This window comes from Mauremys reevesii, linkage group 14, assembly GCF_016161935.1.
Source record: "Mauremys reevesii isolate NIE-2019 linkage group 14, ASM1616193v1, whole genome shotgun sequence".
NCBI classification, from domain to species: Eukaryota; Metazoa; Chordata; order Testudines; family Geoemydidae; genus Mauremys; species Mauremys reevesii.
This window is the reverse complement of record NC_052636.1, coordinates 5,245,959-5,266,359: the sequence shown is the minus strand read 5'-3', so window position 1 is coordinate 5,266,359 and position 20,401 is coordinate 5,245,959. Positions and strand designations below refer to the sequence as shown.

The following is a 20,401-nucleotide window of genomic DNA, read 5'->3' as shown; positions in this document are numbered from 1 at the left end:
AATAAAATTCGGCCTCCTTAAGCTTGTGTTTTCCATGCCTAGAATTCAACTCTCACCAGATGGATCAGACTGAACAGCTTTCAAACCTCCAGGAGGCTCTTACCTTCTAAACAGGGACGGCTGTTTTCTATTAAAATCACTAAAAGGGAAGGAGAAAACTTAAAAAGGTTCCTCCTGGCGCTCACATCCGTGAACCCGAATACTCTCTCAGTCCTCAAAGAGAGACCTGGAGAAGGAGACTTGCTGCAGCAAAGCCACAGGGGTCTCTGAGGTTTCCCTGGCCCTTCGCCCCTCTCCTGCCTGGCTGATGTCAGCATCTCTCTGTGAGGTCACCACCTCCCCACCACCTTAGACCAATAGGCTGAGGTCCTGCAAAAGACCTTTGTGATGTCACTGCCACACCCCTCCCTTGCTGGGCTAATGTCCTGCCCCTGGCCAGGCACTTTGGAGGTTTGAGCTACTCCCTGTGGATCACCCCACTAAAGGAGCATTCGTTCTAGGCAGAACTGACACCAACTTGTCTGGGGTGTTCCCTGAAGCAGAGCACAAGTTTGAAATACAGGCAGCCTAGAGCCAATATTCATAACGTCAACTACAAAAATGATCCACATCTAGAGATAGCATCATTATAATCAGCCAATCAGAACCACTCCATAGACCTCTTACACGACAACCTTTCTACAATATTCGCTGCAAATATACAACCGTGGTCGCAACGGTGATCTATACAGTTACAGATTATGTCAATAACATTACAAGAGGTGACACGGCATCAGTGAGACTGATACTGGAATACTGCCTCCAGTTTTGGTGTCCTCATGTGAAAAAGATGTTGTGAAATTGGAGATGGGGCAGCAAAGAGCCACCAAATGTTCTGAGGGCCGGAGAAAAATGCCTTCTAGGGAGCTATGGAAAGAGCTCAACCTGTTTAGCTGATCAAAAGAAGATTGAAAGGTGACTTCATTGAAGTGTTGAAGTGCCTTAATGGAGAGAAATTATTGGGTATTAAAGGCCTCTTTAATCGAGCAGAGAAAGGCCTAACAAGACCCAATGGCTGGAAGATGAAAAGAGACAAATTCATATTACAATAAAGGCACAAATATTCAACAGCGAGGATGATTCACCACAGGAACAAGCTACCAAGGAAAGTGGTGGATTCTCCATCTCTTGATGTCATTTAATGAAGACTAGATGCCTTTCTGGAATGTGTTTGCCTCAAAAGTAGCTATGGTGTCCTACAGGAGGCCTGTGATATGCAGGGGGTCAGATTAGATGCTCTAATGGTCTCTTCTGGCCATGAAGTCGACTAATTTCTGAAAAACTGAGTGTAGCATTGGGAGCAGCATCTGATGTTTCCCTGTCTAGCCGGCTTGCTGCCTAGAACAAACGCTCCTTGAGTGGGGTGATCCACAGGGAGTAGCTCAGTGCGGACACGCGGGCTCTGGGAGGGAGTTGGGGGGCGGGAGAGTTGCAGGCTATGGGGAGGTTGAGTGAGGGGTGCAGGCTCTGAGCTGGGGCAGGGATGGGGGCAGGGAGTGCAGACACATGGGCTCGGGGAGTTGGGGGCGGGAGGGTTGCAGGCTATGGGGAGGTTGAGTGAGGGGTGGAGGCTCTGAGCTGGGGCAGGGGATGGGGTGCAGGGTGAGTGCGGACATGCGGGCTCTGGGAGGGAGTTGGGGCGGGAGGGTTGCAGGCTATGGGAGGTTGAGGAGGGGTGCAGGCTCTGAGCTGGGGCAGGGATTGCGGTGCAGGGGTGCAGACACGCAGGCTCTGAGAGGGAGTTAGGGGTGGGAGGGCTGCAGGTTATGGGGAGGTTGAGTGAGGGTGCAGGCTCTGAGCTGGGGCAGGGGATGGGGTGCAGGGGTGCGGACACGCGGGCTCGGGGAGTTGGAGGCGGGGTTGCAGGCTATGGGAGGTTGAGTGAAGGGTGCAGGCTCTGAGCTGGGGCAGGGATGGGGTGCAGGGGGTGCGGACACATGGGCTCGGGGAGGAGTTGGGGTGGGAGGGTTGCAGGCTATGGGGAGGTTGAGTGAGGGGGCAGGCTCTGAGCTGGGGCAGGGGATGGGGGTGCAGACACGCGGGCTCTGGGAGGAGTTGGGGCGGGAGGGTGCAGGCTATGGGGAGGTTGAGTGAGGGGCAGGCTCTGAGCTGGGGCAGGGGATGGGGTGCGGACACGCGGGCTCGGGGAGTTGGGGCGGGAGGGTGCAGGCTATGAGGAGGTTGAGTGAGGGGGCAGGCTCTGAGCTGGGGCAGGGGATGGGGGTGCAGGGGGTGTGGACACGCGGGCTCGGGTGGGGAGTTGGGGCGGGAGGGTGCAGGCTATGGGGAGGTTGAGTGAGGGGGCAGGCTCTGAGCTGGGGCAGGGGGGGGTGCAGGGGCAGACACGTGGGCTCGGGGGAGTTGGGGGCGGGAGGTTGCAGGCTATGGGGAGGGTGAGTGAGGGGCAGGCTCTGAGCTGGGGCAGGGGATGGGGTGCAGGGGGTGCGGACACGCGGGCTGGGGAGTTGGGGCGGGAGGGTTGCAGGCTATGGGGAGGTTGAGTGAGGGGCAGGCTCTGAGCTGGGGCAGGGATGGGGTGCAGGGGTGCGGACACGCGGGCTGGGAGTTGGGGGCGGGAGGGTTGCAGGCTATGGGGAGGTTGAGTGAGGGGGCAGGCTCTGAGCTGGGGCAGGGGATGGGGGCAGGGGTGCGGACACGCGGGCTGGGGTTGGCAGCTCGGCGCTGCACCAGGGAAGGGGCTGCGGGGTTTCACACGGACACAGACACTTTCCCACAGTCCCGGGCGGGAGGCAGAGCCGGGGGCGGGGGTCTGGCCGGTGTGTCCCGCACTCGGGCTCCCGGCCGGAGCAGGGGCCGCCCGCAGCGCTGGCACAGACCGAGCGGCGCTGCGGGGTCGGGGCTCAGACAGGCGGGGCGGTGCCTGGAGCCCCGGGAACCCCGGGCTGACACGCGGCAGAACCGAGACAGCCGGTGCCCCCGCCCGGCCCCCGGATCTGCGCGCGCAGCGGGGGCTCGGCCCGAGGGGCCCCTGTTCCCCAAACGGGGTTTGTCCCGCACAGGGTCTGGCAGCGGCTCCCCATTTCCCCGGCCCCTCCCCGCCGCCCCTGCAGCAGCTCGACCCCCCCCCGGCCAGTGAATTTCTGCCCCTGGCAGCCCCTCCCCCCGCTGCGATTTGCCCCCCGGGGCTTTTCACCCCCCAGCGGAGCGGGCAGCGAAGCGCCGGGAGCGGTGTGGGCAGAGAGCGGGCAGCGGCGGTTATTGCGCATGCTCCGCTCGGCTGCGCATGCTCAGTGCAGGCCAAGCAGCGAATCCGGAGCGGGGGCTGTTTCTGTCCTTACCCTGGACCTGTCACGTGACTCCTCCCCGCCCCCGCGGGTGCGTCACTTCCGGCCGCTGCGGGGAGGCTCCGGGCGCGCGGCAGAACCGGTAAGAGCCGAGCGGGGCGCGGGGAACAGACACCTGGGCCTGAGACCCCGCCCTGGGCCCTCCCCATTGCCGTCCTTTCTCCTCCGGCCCTTCAGCCGTGTGAGGGGGAACCGTAAATCCCCGGGGCTCCTCCCCGCCCTCCCCGCGCTGGCATCGGGAGAGGCTGCAACGGGGAAGGAGGGTTCCAGCAGCTGTTACTGCGCATGCTCCGTGCGAGCCCCGCTGCCGGCGGGAGAACAAAGTTGCTGCTGCTGCCGCCTCCGCGTGAGCCGGGCCCGGGCTGAGCCGCTGCTGCTCCCCGGGGTCTGTGCGGGGCCCGGCCGGGGCGGAGCTTTCTCCAGCTGGGCCCCGCCCCCGGGCAGCCCGGGCTCTGCCCGCCCCAGCCCCGCCCGGAGCCCCCGGGGAGTGAGAGACCCCGGGGGGGGGCGCTGGGGGGCGGGCACGTGACTCTGCTGGCGGGGAGTCCCTGGGGGGAGGGGGTGTCGGGGGGGGAGACGCCGGAGTTGTAGGGAAGGTCAGTGGGACGCGGGGGTTGAACTGTCTCTGTGCAGCCAGGAAATTCCGGGAAGTGGCGGGCGGGTGAAGGGGGGAGGGGGGTTAATTGGATCCTGTCCCTGTTTGTGCCACTTGCCTCTCGCCCCCGATACAAATTCTCTCCAGTTCTGCCCCTTTTCTCGCTCAGTGTCTCACCCGGGCTGTAAAATCCGGGGAGATTCGCCCCTTTCCCCCCAGGTGTGTGACTGAGATCAGGGCTTTTATCGTACTGAGCGTGGCCCTGTTCTGTCAGGTGCTGCAGAGACCCCAACTGAGATCAGACCCCACTGTTGTGCCAGGTAAAACTGAGACCTGGACCGAGATCACGGCCCCCCTTGTGCCAGGCAGCGCATGACTGTGACCCAAACCGCTGCCTCCATTGTGCTGGGCACTTCAGAGACCTCGACTGAGATCTGTGTCCCCGTTGGGTCTGGCACTGCACTGACCCCGACCCAGATCACGTCGCACCACTGTACTGGGCGCTGCACAGACCCTGACAGATCCTGCTCCCACATTTTGCCAGTTGCTGCAGCGACCCCAAACAAAATTAGGGATCCTGTAATGCCGGGAGTTGCAGAGACACCGACTGAGGTCAGGCCCCTGTTGCGCAGGACTCTGCACAGACACTGACCAAGATCAGGGTCCCCATTGTGACAGGTGCTGAACAGACACCAAGGGTATCTCTACCCTGCCATTAAAACCCCCAGCTGGCCCATGGCAGGTGACTCAGGCTCACAGGGCTCAGGCGAAGGGGCTGTTTAATTGCAGTGTAGGTGTCTGGGCTCATGCTGGGGCCAGGCTGTAGGACCCTGCGAGGTGGGAGGGTGCCAGACCTTGGGCTGCAGCCCCAGCCGGAACATGGACACCACAATTAAACAGCCCCACAGCCTGAGCCGTGTGAGCCCAAGTCAGTGGGCACGGGCCAGCCGCCGGTGTCGAACAAGTTTGCATGGAGAATTTGGGGCAAAACTGGAAACTGAACCCAGATTGTTTGAGTTCTTGCCTCTCCCCTTAACCCCAAGCCCAGCGTGTGTGTGTACAGCGTTGTTTTGGCCTGTGCTTGCCTTGCATTGGCTTCCAAGGGAGGCTGTGGAATTTCCTTCATTGGAGGTTTTTAAGACCAGGTTAGAGATACACCAGTCTGGGAATGTCTAGGGATACTTGGTCCTGCCTCAGCACAGGGGGCTGGAGTAGATGCCCTCTCAAGATCCCTTTCAGGCCTACACTGAAATAATTCTCTTTTGTGCTGTGTCCTGTTCTACGCTGAGCTGATTTGCATGGTGCCATTTGGAACTGTGATCGCACCATGTTGTGTAGCAGTTTTATGGTTCATTGTTTTGCCTCCGCTTGTTTGGTGCCTGTGCTGTGTTGGATTGAGTTGAGCTATTTTCCATTGTGTGCTTTTGTCCTAGGATGTCGTTGTTTGCATCGTGTTGCTTTCTTTCCTTTGTATTGTCATTTTATGCTGTGGAGTGTAGGTTGTGTTTTATTTCCCCCTGAATTACCTGACATTATGTTGTGGTGGGTTTTACTCTGTATGTTGTGTTTTTATATGTATATATATTTTATCACATCCTAGACATGTAGGGCTAGATAGGACCTCAAGATGTCATCAAGTCCAGCTCTCTCTGCCAAGGCAGGACCAAGTATATGTAGATTGTCTCTGACAGAGCTTTGTCCTACTCGTTGTTAAAAATTTCCAGGGAAAGAGACTCCCCAGCCCCCCTTGTAAGACTATTCCCGAGCTCAACTGCCTTAGCTCTGGGGACACCCACACAGACTGTAGTGGTGAGCAGCTCTGGAGAGAGAGGAGACCCCAGTGAGTGGGCAGCTGGGTAAAGAAACTAAAGTTGGGAGGAGAAACACTGATGCGTCCAAGGTCACCCAGGCTGTCTGTGACCGAGCTAGAAATAGAGCCCAGTTCTAGTGCCACCGTACTGCTGTTTTGGGCACTGAAGGTCTCTGCCACCCTGGTGTTTTAGGCACTGGTGCAAACCCTTAGTACAGACAGAATTTACACTAGTGCGCTCTGATTGGCACTGGTGCACCATGTCCCAGTTTGAAGGTTTGGGGTGGGGAGGGGGGGCAGTGACCTCACAGAGGCCTGGGGCTGGCTGAACAGTGCAGCTGGGAAGGAGGGCAGCAGTGAGTGCTGGAGGTATGAGCCAGGAGCACAGCCCCACAGGGCTGGACACTGACTTCTCCTGACCCATGACACACACCCAGAGGCGTTGCCAGCAAAATGCCGCTGAATTTCTGTTCACCGGCCAGTACGCAGGTGCTCTTAGACGCCCTGGCGGGCGCTGTGGCATCCACAGGCACCACGTTGGGGACATAAAGGAATGAAAGAAAAGAAGTGGGGGGGACTTTGGACAGATCCCATCAGGCTGTGGGGCCCTGGGAGACTCTCAGTCCCCTTCAGAGTTCACTGGGTCTCCAGCATTGCCTTTGAGGGTGCTGCTCCCACTCCCTCCCCTCCCCCTTTACTGCCACCACAAGGCCTGTCACCGTCACTTCCTGAGGGGTGACCCCAGAGGCTGTGTTTTGTTATCCCTCCTGAACCGGCCCCCTTGTGCACCCTCCGTCACTCACCTCTGTCTGAGGAGACAAGGCGGGTCCTGGGGCGCGGCGCTGCTGTGCTGGAGATGGGTGGCAGCCTGAGCTCCTGCCGCATCCCACACCCCTGCACCCCAACCCCTGCCCTGAGCCCCTGCCGCATCCCACCCTCCTGCACCCCAACCCCTTCCTGAGCCCCCTGGCACATCCCACACCCTTCCTGCACCCCAACCCCCTGCCCTGAGCTCCCTGCCACATCCCACACCCCAACTCCCTGCCCTGAGCCCCCTGCCGCATCCCACACCCTTCCTGCACCCCAACTCCCTGCCCTGAGCCCCTGCCTCATCCCACCCTCCTGCACCCCAACCCCTTCCCTGAGCCCCTGCCGCATCCCACCCCCTCCTGCACCCCAGCTCCTGCCCTGAGCCCCTGCCGCATCCCACACCCTCCTGCACCCCAACCCCTTCCCTGAGCCCCCTGCCGCATCCCACCCCTCCTGCACCCCAACCCCTGCCCTGAGCCCCTGCCGCATCCCACACCTCCTGCACCCCAACCTCCTTACCTGAGCCTCCTGCCTCATCCCACACCCCTCCTGCACCCCAACCCCCTGCCCTGAGCCCCCTGCCGCATCCCACACCCCAACCCCCTTCCCTCAGCCCCCTGTCACATCCCACACCCTCCTGCACCCCAGCTCCCTTCCCTGAGCCCCTGCCTCATGCAACACCCTCCTGCACCCCAACCCCTGCCCTGAGCCCCTGCCACATCCCACACCCCTCCTGCACCCCAAACCCCTTCCCGGAGCCCCCTGCTGCATCCCACACCCCTCCAGCACCCCCACCCCCAGCCCTGAGCCCCTGCCGCATCCCACACCCCTGCACCCCAACCCCTGCCCTGAGCCCCCTGCCGCATCCCACACCCTCCTGCACCCCAGCTCCTGCCCTGAGCCCCTGCCTCATCCCACACCCCTCCTGCACCCCAACCTCCTTACCTGAGCCCCCTGCCGCATCCCACACCCTCCTGCACCCCAACCCCTGCCTGAGCCCCCTGCCCCATCCCACACCCCTCCTGCCCCCCAACCCCCTTCCCAGAGCCCCCTGCTGCATCCCACACCCTCCTGCACCCCAGCTCCCTGCCCTGAGCTCCCTGCCGCATCCCACACCCCTGCACCCCAACCCCCTGCCCTGAGCCCGCTGCCGCATCTCACACCCCTCCTGCACCCCAGCTCCCTGCCCTGAGCCCCCTGCTGTATCCCACACCCCTCCTGCACCCCAGCTCCCTGCCCTGAGCTCCCTACCACATCCCACAGCCCTCCTGCACCCCAGCTCCCTTCCTGAGCCCCTGCCGCATCCCACACCCCTCCTGCACCCCAACCCCCGTCCCAGAGCCCCCTGCCGCATCCCACACCCCACCCGCACCCCAGCTCCTGCCCTGAGCCCCTGCCGCATCCCACACCCCTCCTGCACCTCAGCTCCTGCCCTGAGCCCCTGCCGCATCCCACACCCCTCCTGCACTCCAGCTCCCTGCCCTGAGCCCCCTGCCGCATCCCACACCCCTCCTGCACTCCAGCTCCCTGCCCTGAGCCCCTGCCTCATCCCACCCCTTCCTGCACCCCAACCCCTTCCTGAGCCCCTGCCGCATCCCACACCCGTCCTGCACCCCAGCTCCTGCCCTGAGCCCCTGCCGCATCCCACACCCTCCTGCACCTCAGCTCCCTGCCCTGAGCCCCCTGCCGCATCCCACACCCCTCCTGCACTCCAGCCCTGGTTACCCAACCCCAGACCCGTGGGAACCACTGCCTTACCCCACGAGTCACAGCAATGTTCAGGTTACTGCAAGTCCCAAAGGACCAGTCACTTCCTTAGGTCAATTGAATCTTAGATCTCCCAACAAAGACAACACTTGTAGCCAGTCCTGTCATAACCTGTATTAAGACTTATTTAAAAGGAAAGGAGAGTTGTTTACAAAGTTAAAGCAGGTAATCCTATAGATGCAGACGAGTTGCAGTCTTAGATTTCAAAAGGTAATAGAAGCTTCTGTAATAAGCAAGTTCTATATCTTCTTTAGGACTAACCCGGCTAGGCAGCTGGGGATCTCTTGCTGATGCGTAAAACTCCCCGCCCGAGTCCAAGCAGCATACAGATCAGTTCCTTCTGTATGGGGGTTTTTCATCCCCTTCCTGCCACGTGCTCTGAGATGCCAGCTCAGCTAATGGGAAGTCAAGAGCACAACAACAGTGTTGTGTCGTCTTTAAGGTCCCATAATAGTCTCTCTGGTGTGGATGGACCTTTCCTGCCAGGCAGGGTGTAATGCATTCGGTTGTCAATCAGCACTTCACCTAGGTAAAGTCTCTCTCCTGTCTGGTGATTTACAGAGCCACAGAGGCTCACAATGCAACTAGTCAGATATTAACCCAGGCAGAAACTATCAAGCATTTAATGAAGTCTAAACATGTTCTTATAGTCCTAATACCTGTTTTGACAATACTAACACAGGTGAGTCAGACTGATTCCACTGTGTGTTTGTCCATGTTCAATTAAGACATAAAGGCTTGTGTAAGAGCTAACACCTCGTCTGCCAGTGTCACAGGCAGGCTGGGCGGGGATGGTGTCTCTAGCCTCTGTTTCCAGAAGCTGGGAATGGGTGACAGGGGATGGATCATTTGATGGTTACCTGTTCTGTTCTTTCCCTCTGAAGCACCTGGCATTGGCCACTGAGCTAGATGGACCATTGCTCTGATGCAGTGGGCCCTTCTTATGTTCACAGTCTGTATGAGGAGTATCTACTCATTGGGACTCACTGGGGAGCCACAGAAAGGAACAAGATGTGCTGAGGCAAGAAGGCCCAGTCTCAGAGCCCCCAGGGTCACGCTTGTCAAAAGCTAAAACTAGGCCCAGCCCAAGAAGGGGGCACTGCCAGGAGAGACTCTACAAAGGCTAAAGTATCAAACAATTTAGTTAACCTGAGAGAGCTGCCTTGGGGACAGTGACAGAGAGAATCCCCAGAGTGACTCCTTTGATTCTGCTCTTCTCTGGCCTTTTTTCATAAAATCATAGAACTGGAAGGGACTTTGGAAGGTCATCTAGGCCAGTCCCCTGCACTCAAGGCAGGACTAAGTATTATCTAGACCATCCCTGAGGTGTTTGTCCAGCCTCCTCTTAAAAATCCCCAATGATGGAGATTCCACAACTTCCCTACGCTATTTGTTCTGGAGTTTAACCACTCTGACAGTTAGGAAGTTTTTTCCTAATCTCCATCCTAAATTGCCCTTGCTGCAATTTAAGGCCATTACTTCTTGTCCTATCCTCAGAGGTTAAGAACATTTTTTCTTCCACATCCCTGTAACAACCTTTTATGTACTTGAAAACTATTATCATGTCCCCGCTACTCCAGACTAAACAAACCCAATTTTTTCAATCTTCCCTCATAGGTCATGTTTTCTGGACCTTAAATCATTTTTGTTGCTCTTCTCTGGACTTTCTCCAATTTGTCCACATCTTTCCTCATATGTGGCACCCACAAATGGACACAGTACTCCAGTTGTGGCCTAATCCGCACAGAGTGGAGTGGAAGAATTACTGCTTGTGTCTTGCTTACAGTACTCCCTCAAATACATCCCAGAATGATGTTTGCCCTTTTGACTTATACTTAGCTTGTGATCCACTCTGGCCCCAGCTCCCTTTCCGCAGTGCTCCTTCCTGGGCAGGAATTTCCCATTTTGTACGTGTGCACCTGATTGTTCCTTCCTAAATGAAGCACTTTGCATTTGTCCTAATTGAATTTCATCCTATTTACTTCAGGCCTTTTCTCCAGATCATTTTCAATTTTAATCATAGAATATCAGGGTTGGAAGGGACCATAGGAGGTATCTAGTCCAATCCCCTGCTCAAAGCAGGACAAATCCCCAGACAGATTTTTGCCCCAAATCCCTCAATGGCCCCTCAAGGATTGATCTTACAGCCTTGGGTTTAGCAGGCCGATGCTTAAACCACTGAGCTCTCCCTCCTGGCCTATCCTCTAAAGCACTTGCAAGCCTCCCAGCTTGGTATTGTCTGCAAACTTGGTAAGTATAACAGAGGATGTTACTGGGAGGGTTTCACTGTGTCTCAGAGGGTTACACCCTGGTGGGAGGGGGCTAGGCCTGTACTGGAATAAGGTCACTCTGTGCTTCACAGTGTGGCAGAACCTAGAGTGTCCATTAAAAGGGAAAAATTAGGGGGGAATCAGCATGTGGAATGGACAAAAGCCCCCTCTGCATTGTCTCACATTGCCCTTCTCGTCCTGGCAGGCTACAGATTAACGTCCACGTTTTGCTCCAGATCATCCCGTCCTCCCAGGGGGAAGGAAATGGCTGCAATGGAGCTGGCTCAGGTAAGGGATTCTCAGGGAGCTGGTGGTGGGTTCTGCTTGGAGGGAGAGGAGCAGTATGTGCATAGGAGGGTAGGAGCTGCTGGAGGTGGTGGGAGGAAGGAAATATCTCGGGTGGAGAAAGGGAGGGGACAGGATGTGACAAACCTGCTGAGATTTGTGTACTCTAGGGTGTGATGGGTTGTCACCCCGGGGTGCAGTCTGGGGAGCTTCTGGGAACCGCTGTGCCCTCTAACCCTCAAGCTGGGCTGGCCCTTCTCACATGGCTTTGCTGGAGATTCAGCCAGCCTCTCCAGGGCCTGTCATCACCCAACACGACAGCAGGTGGCGCCATGCAGCCAACTAAGCTACCTGAGTGCTTTACCTGAGCCGCTCAAGGACAGATAGAGACAACAGCCAATTTCCCAGCTCCCCAACCTTGCACACCTGCTATAGTATAAATTCAGAATTATACCATCTTATAGTGCACAGGGATCTGTATAATGTAAGCTCATTAATATAGTTCGCCTTCCCCTCGATATGGGAAAGATGTGCACAGCGAGCCTGTGCTAACCAAGCTCAGCTTTTCCCCAAACACTTCACTCAAAATGCACTGATTAAGATAAAGCATAAAACAAGTTTATTAATGGCAGAAAGGTAGATTTGAAGTAATTATTGTTAGAACAAAAAAGGAGCCGGTTGATCCAGAGGCGGATATGAATACAGGCTTCTTTATTGCGTTACTTGTTCCCCTTGACCCAACTATCGAGTAAGCACTGGATTAGTTACATCACATGCCTTTTATCTGAGTTTGTATGTAAACACCTACATCCGTTACAACACCCCAAAATCCCTTATTAAGTAGTAGAAACACTCATACAATTAGTATACCCACCCCTATCCACTATCACAGTATTACACATATCATAGAGGCATTTTTACCTTGAAAATACCGTTCTTTGCAATAACGTGTTGCCACAAATTTCCCTAAACAGGAGTTCTCAGGGTATGGAGGAAGGGTCAATGAGCAGTTCTCGGGGAGGGAGGAAGGGGCCATAAGCCAGGGCTTGTTTATGTAGCTGGGAAAGGAAGGGAGGGGGAGGTAACATTTCTTTTACTTTCTTTCACATAAAGGACATTAATTCCAGCAACTGTATTTCTCATGCAGCTGTATCAATGTCAATTCTTACAAGCAACAGAGAGAGGAAAAATATGGCAACTTATTTGTTAAGCAAAGAATTACTGCCTGCTTATGCCTTTGTCTCCAATGCATGTCAGCACATTAGCAGCTTCCCAGCTGTTTTACTGAACCCTAACGTATCCCAACAATTCTAAGTGATAGGAAACAGATCAAAGCAGATTACTTAGCAGATAGCCTTAGTTTGAGTTTTTGGTTAACATACTAGATGGATAGAATTTGAATTAGCAATTTCTCACCCTGACTGATGGTACAAGCAGTCCCCCAAGTTTCCATACACAAGCTAGAAATCCCTTTACCCTGGGACCAGCAGTTCCCCCAGTTCAGTCTTTGTTCCTCAAGTGTTTCCAGGAGTTCGCTTGTGCGGGGAATGAGGCCAAGAGATGATGTCACACCCCACCTTATGTAGCTTTTCCATATGGCAGGAACCATTTATTCCAAACTCAGTTCCCAGTCCAGTTTGTGGAAAAATACAGGTACCAAAATGGAGTTCGTTGTCATGTGGTCTAGTCACATGTCCTAGCATGTCCTGCTGAGTCATAGTAGCCATGACTCATAGGCTGGCTGAAACATTCACAGGAAGGCTAAGCTCTTCCACGGTCCATTGTCTTTGTTGATGAGCCATCAGCTCTGTCTGACTTCTTCATTGTTGTACCTGAAAGGCTCGTTGTGGGTGATACCCAGAGTAAGCACATTTGAAATACCGATACAGAGTCAATATCCATAACTTCAAATACAAACATGATCCATGCACACAAATAGGATAATCATATTCAGCACATGACGCATCTTGCACAAAATGCATCATAATTATGTCCTAATCATATTATAACCATACCACTGTGATGAATATGGGGGTGTAGTGTCAGATAGGGCCTAATTTCAAGGGATTTGGGAATGGAACTTCTCCTCTTTGTGGAACAGGAAATAACCCTCCAGCCAGGGCTGGGACAACTTCCCAGACTCCCAGTGCTGGAGCCTAAATCTACTGCCACTTCATTAGTTACCACCACCCGCAATCTTTGTGGTACTGCAAACTTCATCTGTGATGATTTTATATTCTGTTCTAGGTCATTGATAAGAATGTTAAATAGCACACGGGCAAAAAGCAATCCTTGTGGGGACCCGCTAGAAATAAATCCACCTGATCATGGTTCCCCATTTACAATCCCAGTTTTTAATCTATTTAATGTATGCCGTGTTTATTTTGTATCATTCTAGTTTTTAGTCAAAATATTGTGCTGAATCAAGTCATATGCCTTACAGAAGTCTAGATATATTACATCAATAATATTAGCTGCAACCAAACTTTTGATCTCATCTAATAAGGATATCCAGATAGTTTGATAGGATCTATTTTCTCTAAACCTTTGTTAATAGGTACTAATTATATTACCTTCCTTAATTCTTTATTAACGAAATCCAGTATCGACTGCTCCATTATTTTGCTCAGTATTGATATCAGACTGACTCTCTTGTAATTAGCTGGGTCATCTCTTTTACACTTTTTAGTATTGGCACAGCATTAGCTTAATTCCAGTCTTCTGGAATTTCCCCAGTGTTCCAAGTCCTAATTACAATCAACATTAATAGTCCACCACGCTCCTCCACCAGGTCTTTAAAAACTCTTGGATACAAGTTATCTGGACCTGCTTATTTAAACATGTCTAACTGTAATAGCTGCTGTTTAATGTCCTTGTGAGTTCTTGTTGGAATGGAAGGAGTGTCGTCGTCAACATCTTCTGATACAAGTACAGCATCTGTTTTTCTCCAAATCCAGGAGAGAACACTTATTGAACACTTTTACCTCTTCTGCATGATTTTTGATAATTCTGCCATTTCCGTCTAGTAATTTATCACTACCATTGTTAGGATTAATATACTTTTCAAAACTTCCTTCTTATTTTCATTGATTGGTCATTGATTTCTGATAGCTTCCTGTGACGAGGCGGTTCTGGCGGGACCCAACTGAGAGTGCCAATTCAGGATCACTTGCTCAGACAGTGCAGTCACAGCCCTAGGCTGGGGTTTTCCACCTCTAAGGCAAACCAAACCAGCCAGACAAAAGGACTTCGGTTTCACCCCATTGGCTAACCACAAGTCACACGAGCAATTTCCTTAGACACTCCAGTCTCCCAGTATCACCACCAGTGCCACCCGTCCTGGGGAGGAATGGTTATGAAAACCAACACCCCAATAAAAGAAAAAGGTTCTCTCGATTCCAAAGAATCAAGCCCCAGACGCAGGTCAATATACACATCAGATCTTACCCACAAATCACGCTGTTGCCAATCCTTTAAAATCTAAAGGTTTATTCATAAAAGGAAAAAGGTAGAGATGAGAGCTAGAATTGGTTAAATGGAATCAATTACATACAGTAATGGCAAAGTTCTTATTTCAGGCTTGTAGCAGTGATGGCATAAACTGCAGGTTCAAATCAAGTCTCTGGAGAACATCCCCCGCTGGGATGGGTCAGTCAGTCCCTTGTGTAGAGCTTCAGCATGTAGCAAAGTCCTCCAGAGGTAGAAGCAGGATTGAAGACAAGATGGAGATGAGGCATCAGCCTTATATAGGCTTTTCCAGGTGTAAGAACCTCTTTGTCCTTACTGTGGAAAATTACAGCGAAATGGAGTCTGGAGTCACATGGGCCAGTCCTGCATACTTTGCTGAGTCACAAGGCGTGTCTGCTTTCTCTCCATGGGTCAGTTGTGTAGCTGATGGTCCTTAATGGGCCATCAAGCAGGCTAGGCAGAGCTAACACCAACTTGTCTGCGATGTCTCCCAGAAGCACAGCACCATCTTGAAATACAGATAGTATAGAGCTAATATTCATAACTTCAACTACAAAATGATACATACATACAGACAGCATAATCATAACCAGCAACCCATAACCTGGTCTTAGACACCTCATATTGACCCCCTTTACATCAGATTTGGTGCCACTACAGGACCTTGGTTGCAACCCATGTTCTATATGGTCCCAATTTATATCACTAACGTCACACTTCCCTTACCAATTTTCTACAATTCTGACCTTCTAACTCAGGGGTGAGCAACCTTTCAGAAGTCTTCATTTATTCACTCTAATTTAAGGTTTTGAGTGCCAGTAATACATTTTAACATTTTTAGAAGATCTTTCTCTGTCTATAATATATAACTAAACTATTGTTATATGTAAAGTAAATAAGGCTTTTAAAATGTTTAAGAAACTTCATTTAAAATTAAATTAAAATGCAGAGCCCCCCGGACTGGTGGCCAGGACCCGGGCATTGTGAGTGCCACTGAAAATCAAATCTTCTAAATGTGAAGACCCTGCCTCTGTCTGTCAGCTGGGAGACACAAAGTTTCTCTCTTTCTACCCTCTGATGCCGCCTGTCTGTTCTAGGCAAGGTGGGGTGGGACTCTGTTAACATGTGCCTCCCAGAGCTTCCATTTACCTGGTGCTGCTGTTCCGTGAGTAGTGGGGTTGTGAGTGGGGCAGCAGGTACTGAGTGTTGGACTCTTGCTCTTTCAGGGGCCGGTGACCTTCGAGGAGGTGGCTGTGTATTTCACCAAGGGGGAATGGGCACTACTGGACTCTGTTCAGAGAGCCCTCTACAGGGATGTCATGCAGGAGAACTATGAGACGGTGACCTCGCTGGGTAAGCAGTCCTGTCCCCTGGGTTATTAGAAGCTGTGGGGTCTCTGAAGAACCTGAGTAGTAATAACTTTATACCTTTATTCGTCATACAAGTTTTGACAAGTTTCCTTGCCCCCCCTTTTTTTGCCTTATCTCCCACCCACTAGTACCATTTTTGGACATGTGCCTTTTTGGTGCTGTCAGTCATTTTAAAATTGCATTGAATGTATCCTTATTGAATACATTCATAACTACATTAATCACTGTAGCTTTCATGCCTTTTCCTCATTTTAAGAGGAAAATATGCTGCCTGTAGAATTCTAAATTGAGTAAATAGGTGTGTGACTCATGCCTGGCTTGTGTGACAGTCAGATGAGCTCTTTTAGGAGAGCGTGTAATGTTGCCGTTCAGGATCCCATGGGTGAAGGGATAAGCGAGCCGTGGGAGGGACGGAGACGGGGGGTAGTAGATATGCCAGGACATGGGGCGGGTGTGTGCAGGGTTAGAGCTAAGAAGCAGCAGGGAGGTAGGAGGCTGTGAGAGACGAGGAGAAAATACAAGATGTTCTCAAGGTGCCGGGAGGTGGTGCTGGCTGAGAGTAATGGGAAGAAGGGGAGGGGAGTGTGGAGGAAGGGCACCCAGGAAGTGGGGTGGGTGGGTCAGTGGGAGGGAGGAGAGGTTTGGGGATCTGGAGCTGTGGGGGATCCCAGACCTTTAACCCCAAATCCCTACCGAAGCCTTGTTGCTTTAGAGCCTCCACTCCAGTTTTATTTCTGTTCAGTTTCACTTTATTATACATTTTTTCCCCAAATATTATTCTTTTAACTCTTGAACTCCCTCTCCCACTCATTACCCCCCTCCTCACATAACCTCCCCATCTCCTATGCACAGCGACCCCGGCCACCGATCCTGAGTCCTTGCTGCATCCTCCCGCCCAGAACAGGGCCCCTACCCAGGCACAAATGGGCACTTCGTTGATGATGTCACAGGGTGGTATAGTCTGTACAATTTTTACACCTATAAGATTACATATTCCGAAGCCCTTCACACCAGTCGGGCTTATCTCTATACGCCGATATAGTCTGTTCCCTTCCCAGCTCTGATGCCGCAGAGCCTGGCCTGTGTCCCTGTTCCCGTTCTCCCCCTAACCAACATTCAACATTCATGGGGCCTCATCTGGAGCACTGTGTCCAGTTTTGGGCCCAACACTATAAGAAGGATGTGGAAAAATTGGAAAGCATCCAGCGGGGGGCAACAAAAATGGTTAGGGGACTGGAACACATGACTTCTGAGGAGAGGCTGAGGGAACTGGGATTGTTTAGTCTACAGAAGAGAAGAATGAGGGGGGATTTGATAGCTGCTTTCAACTACCTGAAAGGGGGTTACAAAGAGGATGGATCTAGAGGTACGTCTTCACTACCCGCCGGATCGGCGGGTAGCAATCGATTTCTCGGAGTTCGATATATCGCGTCTCATCTAGACGTGATGTATTGAACTCCGAACGCGCTCCTGTCGACTCCGGAACTCCACCACCGTGAACGGCGGTGGCGGAGTCGACGGGGGAGCCGCGGACGTCGATCCCGCGGCGTGAGGACGGGTAAGTAATTCGAACTAAGGTATTCGACTTCAGCTACGCTATTCGCGTAGCTGAAGTTGCGTACCTTAGATCGAACCCCCCCCCCCAGTGTAGACCAGGCCTAGACTGTTCTCAGTGGTAGCAGATGACAGAACAAAGAGTAATGATTTCAAGTTGCAATGGGGGAGGTTTAGGTTGGATATTAGGAAACACTATTTCACTAGGAGGGTGGTGAAGCCCTGGGATGGGTTCCCCACGGAGGTGGTAGAATTTCCTTCCTTAGAGGTTTTTAAGATCAGGCTTGACAAAGCCTTGGCTGGGATGATTTAGTTGGGGATTGATCCTGCTTTGAGCAGGGGTGGGACTAGATACCTCCTGAGGTCCCTTCCAACCCTGATATTCTATTATTCCAATTTCCTTCCCCCCCTCCTGTTTGACCCCATTTATAGAGTAATATTCTCAGCTATACCTTAACCAGTAATTGTGCTGAAATTTAACTAACCAATTCTAACATATTGTGACATAATTCTCTAACCCAGGCGTCGGCCACCTTTCAGAAGTGGTGTGCTGAGTCTTCATTTATTCACTCTAATTTAAGATTTCATGTGCCAATAATACATTTTAACGTTTTTAGAAAGTCTCTTTCTATAAGTCTATAATACATAATTAAACTATTGTATGTAAAGTCAGTAAGGTTTTTAAAATGTTTAAGAAGCTTCATTTAAAATTAAATTAAAATGCAGAGCCTTCTGGACCGGTGGCCAGGACATGGTCAGTGTGAGTGCCACTGAAAATCAGCTCGTGTGCCGACATAGGTTGCCTACTCCTGCTCTAACCAATTATAAACCACTACCCTAATTAACTTACACCTGGCAACATTAATTATACAGGAGAGAGAAACAATTAGAGAACCAGACTGATTAACAATGTAAAAGTGGTGGCCATAAAGATAGAACAATACAGAAATGAGGGTTTCACAACCACAACCATTGATAAGTGATTTCTTGCCAGACAGAATGCTATCAAGTTAAGGTTTCTTTAACCATCTTAAGATCCAGACAGGACTGTCTTCCTAACAGCCCAATAGCACCTTATTTCAGTGTGACTGGTTTGGGATGTGAGGATGTGACCCTTCGCTTCCCAGCTTATGGCTGCCCCTGCTGCTTAGCCAAAGGCCTTAGCCTAAGAACAAGGCCTCAGGCTGTCCTAGTGAGAGAAGGCCCAGACACAGGCAGACTGTGATTTTGATTCTTTGTTTTCATACTCCTGTAACTAGCTAAGTGATAAAAATACACCTAAGTTCTGAAAATATAGGCTTTGCAGGCAGGCCTGAATATCGCCATTCTAACAGGGGTCTACCCTTTCCCCCATGCTGTGTCTGTCTTGTCTATTTAGACTGTAAATTCTTCAGAGCACTGGCCATCTACTATTCTACTATTTGTACTGTGCCTAGCACAATGGAGACACACTGTTAGTTGGTCCTTAGGCACTAAGGTAATGCGTATGATTAATAATAATAATAACTCTCGTGCCACTTGGAGCCAAGGAAGCTGGTCTTGGGATGTTACTGCTTAAAAATGATCTGAGCTTAAAACCATGGAATATTCTTTGTGACAAGTATCCCACAAATTCCACTGACCTCCCTTGTTTTCTTTGCCTGGCATAGGGTTTCTAAATTCCAAACCTGATGTGGTCTCACAGCTGGAACGAGGGGAAGAGCCGTGGGTCCTGGACCTCCAGGGTTCTGAGAAAGAAGTGCTTCCAAGAGCTGCCTGCACAGGTGAGGACTTGGTTAAAGCAAGTCAAAACTGTCCGTGAATACATGAAACATTCGGGATGCCCTACAAAGACCTTGTGAGCTCTCCAAGTTCAGGATTGTTCCCTGCAGATGTGGAATAATTAGGTAGATGTCACTCATGGCTTCCCACCTATCCTGACTAACAACTGGCAGCAGATCCCTACCTGATCCCACTTTCCCCCCTGCATGTTCTGGTGAAATGCAGACCAAAACTGATCCCTTCCTCTCTCCTCTGGGGAAAATCAGCTCCTGATAGGTTTGATCTCTCCTGCACATATTTTGGTTTGTTCATCCTTTTAAAATTCCTGTCTCTGAGATTTCCTTTCTCAGGCACAGGGAGTGACCTATGTCTGGATTCTCTCTGTCTCCCAGCAGGTGATAGGATGGTGCGTAAGAATGAGGAGCAGAAACCCCAGCAGGAAGATGCTGAGCAAGGAGAACCACATGGGACATTATCTGGAAGACCCAAAGGGAATGTTTCCAGGAGTCATGCACTCCGAGAAAAAGTAAAAGCCTCTGAGACTCAGCAGAGGCCAGAGGAGAACTTCAGTAGCCTCTCAGACCTTATTACACATGGGAGAATCAACTTGGAAGAGACAAACTACACGTGCTCTGAGTGCGGGAAAAGCTTCAGTCAGCGCTCACACCTTATCACACATCAGATAATCCACACAGGAGAGAAGCCCTACACATGCTCTGAGTGCGGGAAAAGCTTCAGTCGGCGCTCAAGCCTTATCACACATCAGAGAATCCACACGGGGGAGACGCCCTACACATGCGCTGAGTGCGGGAAAAGCTTCAGTCAGCTCTCAAACCTTATCACACATCAGAGAATCCACACAGGGGAGAGGCCCTACTCGTGCTCTGAGTGCGGGAAAACCTTCAATCGGGGCTCACACCTTATCAGACATCAGAGAATCCACACAGGATAGAAGCTCTACACGTGCGCTGAGTGCGGGAAAAGCTTCAGTCTGCGCTCACACCTTATCACACATCAGAGAATCCACACGTGAGAGATCCCCTACACATGCTCTGAGTGCGGGAAAAGTTTCATTGAGCACTCAGACTTTGTCAGACATCGTAGAATCCACAGTGGAGAGAGACCCTACACATGCTCTGCATTTGGGAAAAGCTTCAATCAGATGTCATTCCCTATTAGATATCAGAAAATCCAAATGGGAGAGAACTGTAAGAAATGCCTTTATTAGGGCTTCCCAAAGATTTGTTTTAAAAATATCACATTTGGTAATTCCAATATAGTGATCTTTGCACCATCTTCACTGTGGTCTCTCAGCTCTGCCAGATGAGTTGCCTGCTTCTGCCTTTTGCAGCTCACCCTTCTTTGGG

At 52.0% G+C, this 20,401-nt stretch overlaps 1 pseudogene; it reads left to right on the top strand.

Annotated features, from left to right (window-relative positions):
* Positions 1-20,067, top strand: part of LOC120381418 — a 360,540-nt pseudogene extending 340,473 nt beyond the window's left edge.
* Positions 20,068-20,401: the final 334 nt, after the last annotated feature.